Here is a 12891-nt window from a genome sequence, read left to right on the forward strand (position 1 = left end):
TCATGTAATCATGTTTGCGCATTTGAAGTGTTGATTTGTTTGCATGAATAGAAATATGAATATTCAAATGCAGGTGAAAATTAATCACACTGAAGCAGTGAGATTGACAGAGTCAGTCTCAAAAGGGAACATGATTAATTTCCAGATCTGATGTTTTTCATTTTTTCCCCTAACATGTTAAATTTAATACAGAGCAGCAATTCCTGAGAGAAATTAGTGTGTATGCACGCAATTTTAGATAATCGTTAATCATCACTTTCATAATAATCATAACATGCCAACTGCATCTCTTCATAAATTAATCATATGCCCAGTGATGGCTTATTTCATGAATATGCGGGCAATAGTCCTTATAAGGCTCAGTGACTGACATTTCATGAGTTTATATGTATGTCATTTTACATGAAGCACTAAAAAATGACCATGGTCTAAAAATGTGCACATTAATTTAAAGCGGTCCTCTTGGAAGGTGAATAAATCCATCAGTCCGTCTCTTTTCCTCATTAGGGAAGCGGCTGAGCTAGAGCCCATCACGGTAACCCGTAAAAAGGAGCTTGAAACACCCTTGAGAAATGTCTGTGTCCTCACCACATTTGCACATGATCAAAAACGGTTGCTTTTTAAGGGTCATGCATGGGAAGTCTCAAAACAGCACAAGAATAATTATTCGACCTATTGAGAACTGGAACGGGCAAAGTCCATTTTTGTATTTTGCAGAGTGCAGAAACGAATCGGGAAAATGCATATTTTTCAGATGAATAGTTGACTAAGGTTTTATTCCAAGTTCAACTTGGAGGTGGCAATCCGCGCTTTTAATGATCTATGTGTGACCAACTGCAATTTTCAAGATGGACAAGCCCGTAAACACAAGCTTCAGTCCACAACATAAACATCCCAAAAAGTGCGATTCAACAATGATAGAAGACTCAGAAAGTAAATAATGCTTTAACTTGGGTGCCAAGAATAGGGGGATTGTTATTTGTCATCTTTCATGAAATACTGATTGATGTAGTTGTCCATTGAAAATGAACATTAAGTGGGAAAATTGCAGTTAACCCTCCCCGCCTGCGAGTGGCAGTGGAGAAACAAATAACAGCAAATACTTGAGCGAAGTACTGATCCAACATGTCTGCGCCCTGAAGGAGAGACACAAACAGCAATAGAAACACTGTGAAAGCACAAGACGACAAGCAGGTACGTCATCTGCTGCAGATGATCTCTATTGTGCTGTACTCGGCTCGCTTTCTCCTATTTTAAAGCATCCGATGTTGGTTCATTTATTAGTGAACGTGACGGTGACGTCCGGCGTGTGGCGTTCAACGTGACTGAGCGGCTCGTGGAGTTGCAATTGGAAACAGTGGATGCATTTTCTCGTGGCGTTCACAATCTTTATGACAGGAGTGGTGTATTATTCCTTCACTTTACACACACATTGTGTCCCTATCACGTGAATGGCGCAATTCTTTTACTATCTTCAGATAAACCCACACCATCAAAAACGAATGGCATCACCATCAACATAGCTGTTTGAGCATGTATGCATTTCGTATCCCTGATATTCAGCTCAAGATCATGTTCTGGTATGCTCCTTTTCCTCACTAGCAGGCAGCTCAGCACACTCAAAAACGACCGTCTTACTCGAAGCGTTTCCCCCCACTACTCGTAGCCTACTGGTACGTTATTCAAATTCACCATTTAACTACTGTGCTGTACCAGTAAAATGTATGCGGCCGACTAGTAGTAGGCGTCATCTCCGGGATTATCGGGTGTTGTCGTATTTAATTAATTGATAATGTTTTTTCATTTACGTTTGAGATGTCCGATTTTGCTGGCGGTTCCAAAGTGAAAAGTTTTTTTTGCTTCTGTCGAGATGTAGCTAATAATAGTTCATGTCTTCTACGCCGCCAACATTTATTATTGTGGGTAAATGGCAAAAGGTGTGTTTAATGACTCACTACCATGTGCATAAAGTGGTAGTACACTTTTTTTTTGCCCCTGTGTGATGTCATGCCAATTTGTACTAGAATTTCGGTTAGTATGCTAGCCAATACCACTGATGAGCCTCATGTGAATACTGAATGCAGTTGTTTATGTAACATTGGTTCATGATATTGTACATGCTAAATGCATGGTTTTCATGTTTCATGTCCTCTCCATTTTATTTTCAGTGTTTTTGCTAAAAGTCTGGTGGAATCCATCAGCATTTACTTTTGGGGCTGATAGGGGTGTCAATTATTTGCGGCAGTGCTTGGACCCAATTTGTCTGGAAATATCTTTTTGAGTAGCACCATTTTGTCTCATTTTTGGCTTTTCTATCACGTTTTGTATTGCTTTTAATCCCAGACTGCACTTGTGTTGTCCTTTCCAGGGAATGCGCTATCTGTTCATGCCATATCCTTCTTATTTCACACCATTTGTCAGAATCCCCTCGACCCCCACCTTCACCTTGAATGCAGCGGTCCTTTCATGAATATTGTTGAGGTGAGCAAATGAAATCGTAAGAGGAGCGGTGGCATATTTCATGTCGAGTGGCGGCAATAATCAGTTGAAAAGTTCATTAGAAGCATTTGGAAGATTGAATGGCACTGGGATGAGGCCAATGGGCATGGCGGTGATGCTTTCACACGTGTCAGTGGAGGAGACTGAATGCTGTACTTCTGTTACTGTCTTCGCTTTGCGAGGAGTTGAACGCACTCACGGCTGTTAAGTTGGCTTCACTTGGTCGCGTGTATAACACGCTTGGAAACATGTTTTCTGGCAATAATAATCAAAGTATCCAAAGGACCTTGAAAACAATGTATCAAAAATCCACCAATGGTGCCACTTTTGGCCGACTAATATGCAGTTGAACCGGTAAACTACCATGCACTAGTGACGTGACTAGGTCCAACTAGTAGGCATGTTTCACAGTGGTAGCTCCTTATCATTTTCCCGTACTAATAACATGTTGGCATCTATTGATGTATGTATGTTTGCAAAAGTTGATTAACTAGTGTGGACAAAAGGTTTACTCATACTTGGACCCTGAGGTGGATTATAAGAACAACAAATAAATGCTCAGATTTATGGAAAGCAGACTTGTGAAAAGATGTTTTATAGACTAGTAGATTGAATCGAATAGGATTCACACTTTGTACAAGGTATGCCCCCCCCCCCCCCCCCCCCCACAAGTGCCACTTGTGCCCTAGTCGTAGTCGTAGTAGTAGTAAATACGCAAACAGCTTTACAGAATTAAATGGTTGTCTTCTTGTGTCAGGTTGGTCCAATTTGACACTCGGGAGTAAAACACAAGGAGGAGACAGGAGACTCCATTCTGGTACCAGGAGGGAACAAGGAGAAGCGTTCGGTTTCAGTTCTCCGCACGTAACCCTAACGGTCTCCCCCTTCACCTCCTCATTTATTGGGAAAGCTACTACATAGGTGTGTCCAACCTAAAGGGTGGGGGCTGTTGAACACACACTGAACTTGTTTGACTATGTGAGTGCAAATTACGTACATGTGTGCAATTGTCACAAAAACATCACGCCGCAGCTGGTGTTGATGGCTCCATTCACTGTTCACCCTTGCTCACTGTTTAGTCTTAACACTTATCTCTTCCCAATCACGTCCTTGGAAAGGTGGTTGCGTCCCTAAACTTCCACACAGTGCACCAAGCATTCTTGATTATAAAAGTGAGTATATAATGGATAAAATGTGAGTACATAATAAAGAATGTATCTTTATTAAAAGCAGAAGCGTTCTTCATTGCAGGCATAGTCAATTAATGATTGCAAGCATAAGTGTTCTTCTTTGCAAGCATAATCAATTTATCATGTCAGGCATAAGCGAATGTATGATGACTAAAAATAATCAATCCAATATCTTGTATCTTTTCTGATCGGTCTTATCAATATTGCCCTATTAGCCAAACATTTACCACCACCTTTAACCCGTTTTTCATGCACATTCTTTACAGAAAGCTGTTTGAGTATTTATTCGATATCCTTGATGTGAAATACGTAAGTGCATGACACACTATTATACACCATTATACGTGATTAGGCAGCGACTAGTTTGTAACACTTACCTATTTGTTAGGCTAGTAGTGCAACATAGTTAGGTAAGATTTAATTGCATGCCAAAAATGGCACTAATAGTTCCCCCAAAAATCACTGGTGGTGACCAGTTACTCTTCAAGAACGACAGTCATTCTACTAAAGCATAGCACTCTCATCTGCGAAAAAAATTCATTGAAACACAATATCAAGCATTAATGTACAATAAAAATAACAAAGGTTCCAGAAACGACCCCTGGTGGACACCACAAATAATTGCACCTTAATGTCAATGAGTACTAACTCTTTTATACAAACTGCTTGCTATTCATGAGATATGACTTTCCAATTCTGATGACAATTGTTCCCATTTTTTTGCCTGAAATATTCTGTGACATCGATGAATAATGCTTAAGAATGCACTGTTTTCAGACGACTTTTCATACCTCTAGGGCTGCTGTCACACGTGGCCTGGTGCCTGGTGAAGAAGAACTCCTCCAAAGAGGGAACTTGATAATGTCAAAGCCTTTGTGTAGCCACGTGTCGCCCCGAGATGACGGATGCTTCTACAGAGAATTGAATCATTGAAATAGCCCGCTGGATTGCGCTTCATCTTGCGCCGTCCTCCCTGAATATGTTCAAGCGTAGAGAAGCCCCGCTCTCTTCAGTTTCATCTTCATTTTTCCTCCAGACTAAATTTTGCACCGTGCATCAATCTGTTTCTATCTGTAGGATTAATTCACCTCATCCTGCCATGCATTACACATTGAAGAGGATGACTATCTATCAGCAACAGGTCCGTCTGCCTGAAAAATACAGTCTGCAGCAAACACTCATTTGTTCTGGAGGTACGTTCCATGAAATGAAACGGAGTACAGTGGTACCTATACTTTCGAAATTACCGTATTTACCGCAGTATAAAGTGCTGAGGATTATGAGGCGCACCGTCAGTAAATGGCCTATTTTAAATCTGTTTTCATCAATAGGGTGCACCGCTTTATAAGGTGCATAAACAGAAGCTACAATAGTGGCATATGCATCCACTTGATGGCGCTACACTAAAGGGAATACAATACAATACAATACAGCTGTAGTTACATAGCGCTTTCACAACCGCTGCAGCTGTAACAAAGCGCTTTAAAGAACGTCATCTTTAAAATACTATGTCCAAGACATCAGAATATTGATCCATATATAAGGCGCATTGGATTATAAGGCGCGCTGTCGGCTTTTGAGAAAATGGAATGCTTTTAAGTGCATCTTATAGTGCGGAAAATACAGTAACTGGTTCGGAAAGAAATTCTTAACTTGAACATTTTGTAAGTAGCGATGTATTTTCCGTGTAAATTCCCTAATCTGTGTCAAGCCACCCCAAAATTCAAATGTTTTATGAAGCATAAAAATGCATCAAAATATTTACATGTTACAATTAGATTATTGCGCAATAAATGAGAGTTGTGCATAATGTAAACAAAGAATAAAGAGTAAAAATGATGGTTATTTAACTTTTAACTGCATTCTCATTGTTTTTTGCACTCTTTAGTTCATGTTCTCTCTCAGAAGTGAAATCGTCTTTCCCCATAGAAATGAATTGAAATGCCCTTATTTCATTCCAGCCCCACCCCCCCAAAAAAAATTCAACAAAAATAATTTTCATGTGTAATTTAATGATAAAAATCATATTATAGGGTATTGCGCTTTATAGAAACATCCCATAATGGTGTAATTACATGTAATAAAATAAATTAAACATTTTTTGTCACATTATATGCTTTAATGCGTGCTTCTCCTTCTGTTGTGTGTTATATACTGTACGTAAAAATGGTCGATCAGCTCCTCTGTAAGATGGAATAATTCTTTCTTCACAGAGGATAACGAATATATCCATTTGGGCTAGCATAAGAAAGATGCTACTCTCATCCCTGTGATGTGTCATATTTAGATGACATAAGTTTCCCTTTACATAGACTTTAATTTACTTTGAAATCATTTTATCGAGTCTTTCGAGGGCTGCTTAAAATAATGTGGCAGCCAAATATTGAGTTTGACACCTGAAATCTGTTGATGTCCTGCGATGAAGGGTGATGTTTGAAGTTATTTTCTCCTTTTGAGGCATATTTTCCAGAAACTGTTGTTTGGACTGCACTTTTCAGTGCGTTCATATCGTTCATATTTTGGAGGCTCAACCGTATTTAGTTTTGCCACTTTGAGAGAAAGGCTTGTCAGGCACACGCCATGCTGCTTATCCGCCATTGTTGCTGTTTGTCAAATATGATGGTGGGGGAGGAAATGCAATTCAAAGAAGGCAATAAATAAAGCAGCATCCTCAGGGGAGATGACGCCTGCATGGCTGATTCAAGTTGGGGTTGGGAAGAGGGGTCCTCGTTTGAACTCGGACGCGCTGATGACCGCCAAAGTATTGCCGCTGTAAGCCAAAACTTTTCATACAACTGTACCGAGGAATGATGCGCTGCCTAAATGTTTTATTTCCCCGCTGGGGTTTCCTAACAAGTAGAAAAGCAGTCAACTGTAATCACGCACAATGTGCACAAAACGGCTCCATATTTTATGATCTCTTTTTCAAAAGCACCCGTAAAAACAAATTTGCCTTGTGCCAAAATGTCTGTTAGTTCAAAGGTGTTGCTTTAGCTTAACTGTTCACAACATTGAACGAACCCTGACCAAAAAAAATAGAAACCTTCGCTACATGCGCACACACTTGAGAACCTTTGCCTTGCAATGAGACGACTTTACAGCAGAGTAATGTTTAAGTTGTTTTTGTTTTCCAGTCGTAGTTCTTATTATGCATGTAGTTTTCAATGGTGTCAAACTCTACTATATTATGAGGGGTTTTTTTTGGTACTCTGTACCTTTCAGTGGAAGCCAACCAATGTATTTGAAGCCCCTGTTAGTGTGAGCCAATGCAATCTCGCACATCCCACTGGGACTCGATTACAAGGTTCTTCTTTTGAATATAGATGAATATTTATAACACACATATAGGCCGAGTAAGAACATCTGCCCTGTGTGATTGGAATGTAAACACAGTAAGTTTTTCCAGTTTCTTTCCGAGTCCTGCCGCGAATAGCGAAAACTCCCTATTAATTGACGCACACACAAAAAGGTTTCTAATTGCTTGTAGATGCCAAAAGATGGCGGCAAAACACTTGCTTTTGTGACACCTCACACTATGAAACAACAAAAACGTAACAAAGAAGAATGTAAGAACACATCCAAGAAACACTCCGCGGCCGACACTGACTTTTCACATGGCTCAGGTTGAACGTCAGTGGCTTTTTTTTTTATTTTTACATGGCATCATTCACTCCATCATCTTTTCTCATGACGGTGACACACACTCTGTTTATGCCACACTTACACATACTCTGTTCGAGCATCAAGTGCCTAAAAATGTCCGACTTCCGACAAATTCTTGATTGATTGGGCTGCCGTTTGGCATTTGTGTCCCTCATAATTGAAGTGGCACGCCGACATCAACCGCCCAAATTTGATCTTCTACTCAAAAGCTGTGCTGATCTCAAATCCCAAGCGATGCAACAATGCCATCTCCAGGGATCTGCTTGTCATTCCGGTGGTTGACAAACTAGATATTCGCAGAAGACAAGGGGTGTCGAGCCTCTTCCGAGCCTACCAATTAAAAAAAACACATTTAACAAATATACCTGTATTTGTGGGTTCTGCTTGACAATACAATACAATACATGCTGATTTATATAGCGCTTTCACGACAGCGGCAGCTGTAACAAAGCGCTTAACAAAACAGTTAACATAAAGTAAAATAATAAACACAACACATTGACGATTGTAAGCATCCAACTGCAGTGAAAGAGTTAAAAACATGAAAGATTTATTTGATTGCATATTTATTCAGGGAGTGCTGGAATAGAGTAATGGCATTTAAATTCATTTCAATGTGTTAATTGGATTTGCTAGGTGAGTCAACTTAGTTAAGAGCTTGGTCGTGGAACAAATTAAATTCTCAAGTTAAGGCACCGCTGCATATTGGTGAATATTAACAGCGACCGAGTTGAAAGGCGGCAGAGATGGAGGGTGAAAGCGAGTCTTCTCAACCGGCACTCTTTTGAAGTGTTGGTTATGTACCACTGCCCTTCAGCACCTGCCATCCCATAATCAGAAGACGCAGCTCACACCCACGTGATGAATGCTAACACTTTGCAACAGCGCATGATCGTGTTTAGCAGCGGCCTGCCGCCGCCAATCGCGGGTCGCCACTCGATAATAGATCCTCTCACTTTGGTCAGTGTGTTAAAAAAAACCTCATGGCCCTAATTAATAAAACGCCTGCCCTCGAAGCAAATATGACTTCCCAGAATGCCCTGCTGCCGGTGAAGGTCCCTCCCTGCGCTGTCTATCGCGCTGTCAGCAGACATTTAGTATTCAAGGCTCTCAGTCATTTATTGTGTCTCTAATGAGATTCAAGCATTTGTGCAAAGATGGGCAGGGACACGGGATTGCTTTTATGATTTTCTTTCTTGTTATTTTCCTACCGGTATCCAAGGACAACAGCGTGTCTCGAAGGCTTTTTTCTTTTAGCCCTTTCTCCTGCTCTTCCTTTCCTCCTCTTTCGTTCTTTCAAATGTGCGCTATTATTGTGTTGTGACTTAATTCCCTTAAACCAAAATGTGTTTAGGAGATTAGGACAATATTGTGCCACCTTTTCTTACCATCTCAATAAAATGAATTGCCGCATGTAAACGGGCTCTTATGGGCATGAATTATTTCAAATAGAATTTACCGGTTAATACTGAGTGGTGATAAAATAAATGTCCTTGGGCAAAATGTAGAATTGTCATTCAATACGGTAAAACAGAAGTGAATATGAGGCTTTGTAAAGCACTTTGGACAATGTATTGTGGAAGTAAGTAAATTTCTGATTGAATTGGATTTTTCGTTTGTTTGACTTGGATGTATTTTTTGGGCAAAAGTACAATGGCAGCCACTTGTTTGTTAATGTCAACACAAATAGCGAATGGGGATTTTGGGAGCGAGCCTGGGCATCAGTACATTCCCATTAAAAACGGTCCCTTGCAAAAGATGAACCGTGATGTCGCGAGATTTCACTTTACAGCATATCAATCAAAGATGCAAGATAATAGGGAGAGATTATCCCAGCAATTTCACTCACGTTTAGTGAAAATGCTCATCTATATCATTTCAATTATTATATTAATTAAGGCTGCTCATATTGACGAGTCTTGTAAGCATTCCATATAGCGTAGATAAAACTGGCACAGTGTGAATATTAATGCTGCAGAGCTGGGAAAGCAAGTTTTATTTATTAAGCAGCACAGCTGGTTTGTCCGCCATCACTTTCATGTTTTAGCTTTGCGTTTAAAGCAAGATGTCAGACACAAGATTGGGGGGGCGGGGGGGAATCACTGGGAACGCACGCAGAGCACAGCGGACATCATCTCACTTGCTGGAAATACTACTTTCCTTTTTGAGGCAGGGGGCTATTTTGTCCGTGTCAGTGCTATGTTAATTTCAGTGCTGTCCATACCCCCTGTGGAAGCTTGTGGCGTATCTGGTCTGTTCAATCCACCGAAAAAAAAAGTGAACAACCAGCTGTCTTGCCTTCCCTTTTGTATGATGATTTGCCCTGACAGGTCATCCTTAATTGAGATGAAGGCAACATGAACAATTTGTACCAGAATTATAGCGGCCCTGTGGTTAACTGGCCACCAGTTCAGGTTGTACCCGGGCTCAAGGTAACGTTTCAATGCTAGCTGATTTAATGTAGCCTATGATCGCTAGTCATAACAAATTGTAAATGCCTCCAAGGTTTTTCAAGGATAAACATAGCTGCTGGTTTACTATCAGTAACTTAATTTAACAAACGGTAAATAATTGTACACGCGATAACCTTGTTCGTACATGAGCTGCCTATGCCCACGTCAAGTCACTCAACACGCACACCGGCTAATGAGTTAACCAGCTAACAGTCAGCCAACGACACTCGCTGACGCCCACGTCACTCATCAAACCATACTCTGTCACAGATACTGTGGTAGAACATGGCGATAGTGACCCCAAATGCGCAAAAATAACACCTGCATCTGAAATGTACATTATTGTTTTATAATAATTTTTATCCATATTATTGATGGGATAATCAGTAGTAAAAAGTTTTGACAAAAGAAAAAAATCCCATTGAAAAGTTTAGCGGCACTTAGAAATTTCTTTCTTTCTTTTCCTTTTTTAAAGAAAAGCTCTGTGATGTCATTTTCAGTCGACGGGAAGTGGCAAAATGGCCGCCCCGTGAGTTGGATAACAACGGCTAGATTTTACTGCTTAACTCATATTTCACAAACGCGATATTTATCAGAATGTCATCTTTAGACTAGTGGGCTGCATAGAATTTGTTATTCTAAAGAATTTGGGGGGGGGGTGACTTCCCCTTTTACATCAGTTCTTGTCATTTTTATAGATTTTTTTTGTTGTTGTTTCATATACTGGATAGCCTTTCTCCAGTGAGCAGAGGAAGCTTCCACTTGTACGATGAAAGCATAAATCTTCTCCAGGGTCAGCTGAGGCTCTGTCCACATTTTCAAATGCAAATTGCATCATTCGTTTTTCGGCGTCGGAGTGCAGTATGACATTAAACACTTCTTTGAGAAACTGACAATATTACATAAAATTGCTCCCTTGTCTAATACTAAATAATGTAATCTGGCAGGCAACAAGAATATAGCTTGTGCAAGTTTCAATTGGTCAAAGATACAATTTCATGTAAACCCCATATTATTGCTATATCTAAAGGACAGAAGTTGGAAGTGACAACATCAGACACAAATCCACCATGGGAAGTTTTATTGCATTTGCATGAACACATCTTAAAAAAAATAATGACGCAAGGTGGACAAAAAAGGCCAGCATAAAGCCAACCGTGTTCAAGCTGTGATGATTCCTTTTCGCAAACTCTTTGAATTAGGATTTACTGTGCCAACCCGTTTCAAGCTCTCCATTCAACCAGTTGGTTTCGGATTTCACTGAGAGGTCGTAAAGAGATGCGATGAGATCCCCTCTCGCCACGTCGTTCACAATCGTGCTGACAAACATCTGTTAGTTTGAAACATCCCCATGACTTATAAATAAACCAACAGATTGGCTTTGGTTGTTGCTCTCCTTGAAGAGGATTCGGGAAAAAAAGCCTCTAATAGCCCAAACAAGACACAACGGTAGGCCTCACCGGTGCAATTAAGCTCACCGTTTTTAATTACGAGCTGATTAATCTCTCCAAAATGAGCGCTGTCCTTGAATTGCGCTGCTTTTCTATTTGTTTTCCAGCGGCAATAGCTTTTACGCTCGAATGAAAATCTTTTTCTCATATCGCCTGGCGCTTGTAACGAATAGCTCGTAAAACAAAAAAAAAAGAAAAAGAAAGAGCAACCTCGGGGGCGGAGCACCTCGGCTCGGCCCGCGCAAAAGATTGTGCGGCGCCGGGTATACTGTCGTCAGGTGCTATGTTTTCCCGCCAGCCACCTCATTTGGCCGCGTTTATTGACTTGTTTACTTGGATTTCTCTGGCACCGGCAGCTTGACAATTGACTTGGGAGGAAGCCTGAACGATGCGGGGAAAATCATTTACATTTTCATTTGAAGGTACAAAAAGGAGCATTGCGCTTTGCCATCACACCCGCTCAAATCCATGATCAATGTTTCGGCTTTTTAAGAATGTGAAAATGGAGGGATGAGTAACGCATACGTGTTTGCACTGCACTTAGTTGTTTGTCCCGGTGGTGTTGCCGTATGGCTTGCAGTGTAGCTTGCTTTCTGCAGTGTTGGCGGGGGGACCACAGTCAAACTTTCTGCCATCCTGCCTCAGTGTTTTCGTGCAGGCCCTATAATGTCAACGCTGTCAGGCAATTACCTTGAATGTCCGAATATGTTCGATTTCAATCAGTCACCGTTTGGTCTGTTATTTTCACCAATGGATGTAAAGTGTTGAGAACAGCATTACAGCAAATCTACTACTGTGTCTCCTTTGGATGCTTCAACTGTTTGAAAAATGTAGAAATCTGCCTCTTCCCACGCTCTGTGGGTGCCGTGCAGCATTGTGTTGCCTCAAGATTGAAAGTCTGGATGTTGGTTTTTTTTTTAGACAATGGCAAGTAAAAATAGATACATTTCAATAAAATTTGTTAAAATTGGATCACTGTTATACTTTAGTGCAGAAGGAACCGGTGAGCCACTAAGGTGTGTGCAGATAAGAGTTTGGGAACACGATGTAACCACACATTTGTGAAGTATTAGCGCATACAGTGATCGGCGTGGCCGGCAGCAGCGACATATCTGTAACATTTTAGTCACTGACAGTGTAATAACTCAACAGAAATAATAAAGTGATTTTGTTTTGTCAATCGGCAAACTGACATAATTATAGAAAGAGTTTTTGTGAATGCTGGTGTGCAATGGTATATGAAAGCAATAATAATACCGATATGAACCATGCCAGTTGGCGTATTATTTTTTTAAAAAATATATTTTCCAAAGAGTTGTCATGGAGATGCAAGGATTCTGCTCAAGAGCGACGATCCGCAATTATGTCACTTATTTAGCGTTTAAAAAAAACAAACATCTAAAGCCAGTTTTAGGTTTTATTGACTTATTTATTTATTTTAAGATGGCGTTATTGGAATTCAGCGGGACCTTAATTGGTGACATAGTTCTGTTCCTACGGCGAGGACGTCACCCAAATTCGTCCTATCACCGGGCTGTGCTAATAAATGTTTTGTGGGGGAAGAACATCTCGAGGCCATATTTATTTGAGCAGTCAAATCTGTCTGGAGAAAGCAGGTGTTGGGTACTGTGGTGA

The 12891-nt window shown here is 40.5% G+C and overlaps 1 protein-coding gene across 1 annotated transcript in view; it reads left to right on the forward strand.

The window, feature by feature from the left end:
- Positions 1–1101: 1101 nt before the first annotated feature.
- mrpl11 (mitochondrial ribosomal protein L11) overlaps positions 1102–12891 on the forward strand; it is a 66632-nt gene continuing 54842 nt past the window's right edge. The window contains exon 1 of the mRNA XM_086101264.1: positions 1102–1194. The gene's annotated coding sequence lies outside the window, so the exon portion shown is untranslated. The remainder of the gene's footprint in view (positions 1195–12891) is intronic.

This window comes from Hippocampus guttulatus, chromosome 2 (assembly GCF_054856545.1).
Source record: "Hippocampus guttulatus isolate MCC_2025c chromosome 2, RoL_Hgut_1.0, whole genome shotgun sequence".
In the NCBI taxonomy this organism is placed as follows: domain Eukaryota; kingdom Metazoa; phylum Chordata; class Actinopteri; order Syngnathiformes; family Syngnathidae; genus Hippocampus; species Hippocampus guttulatus.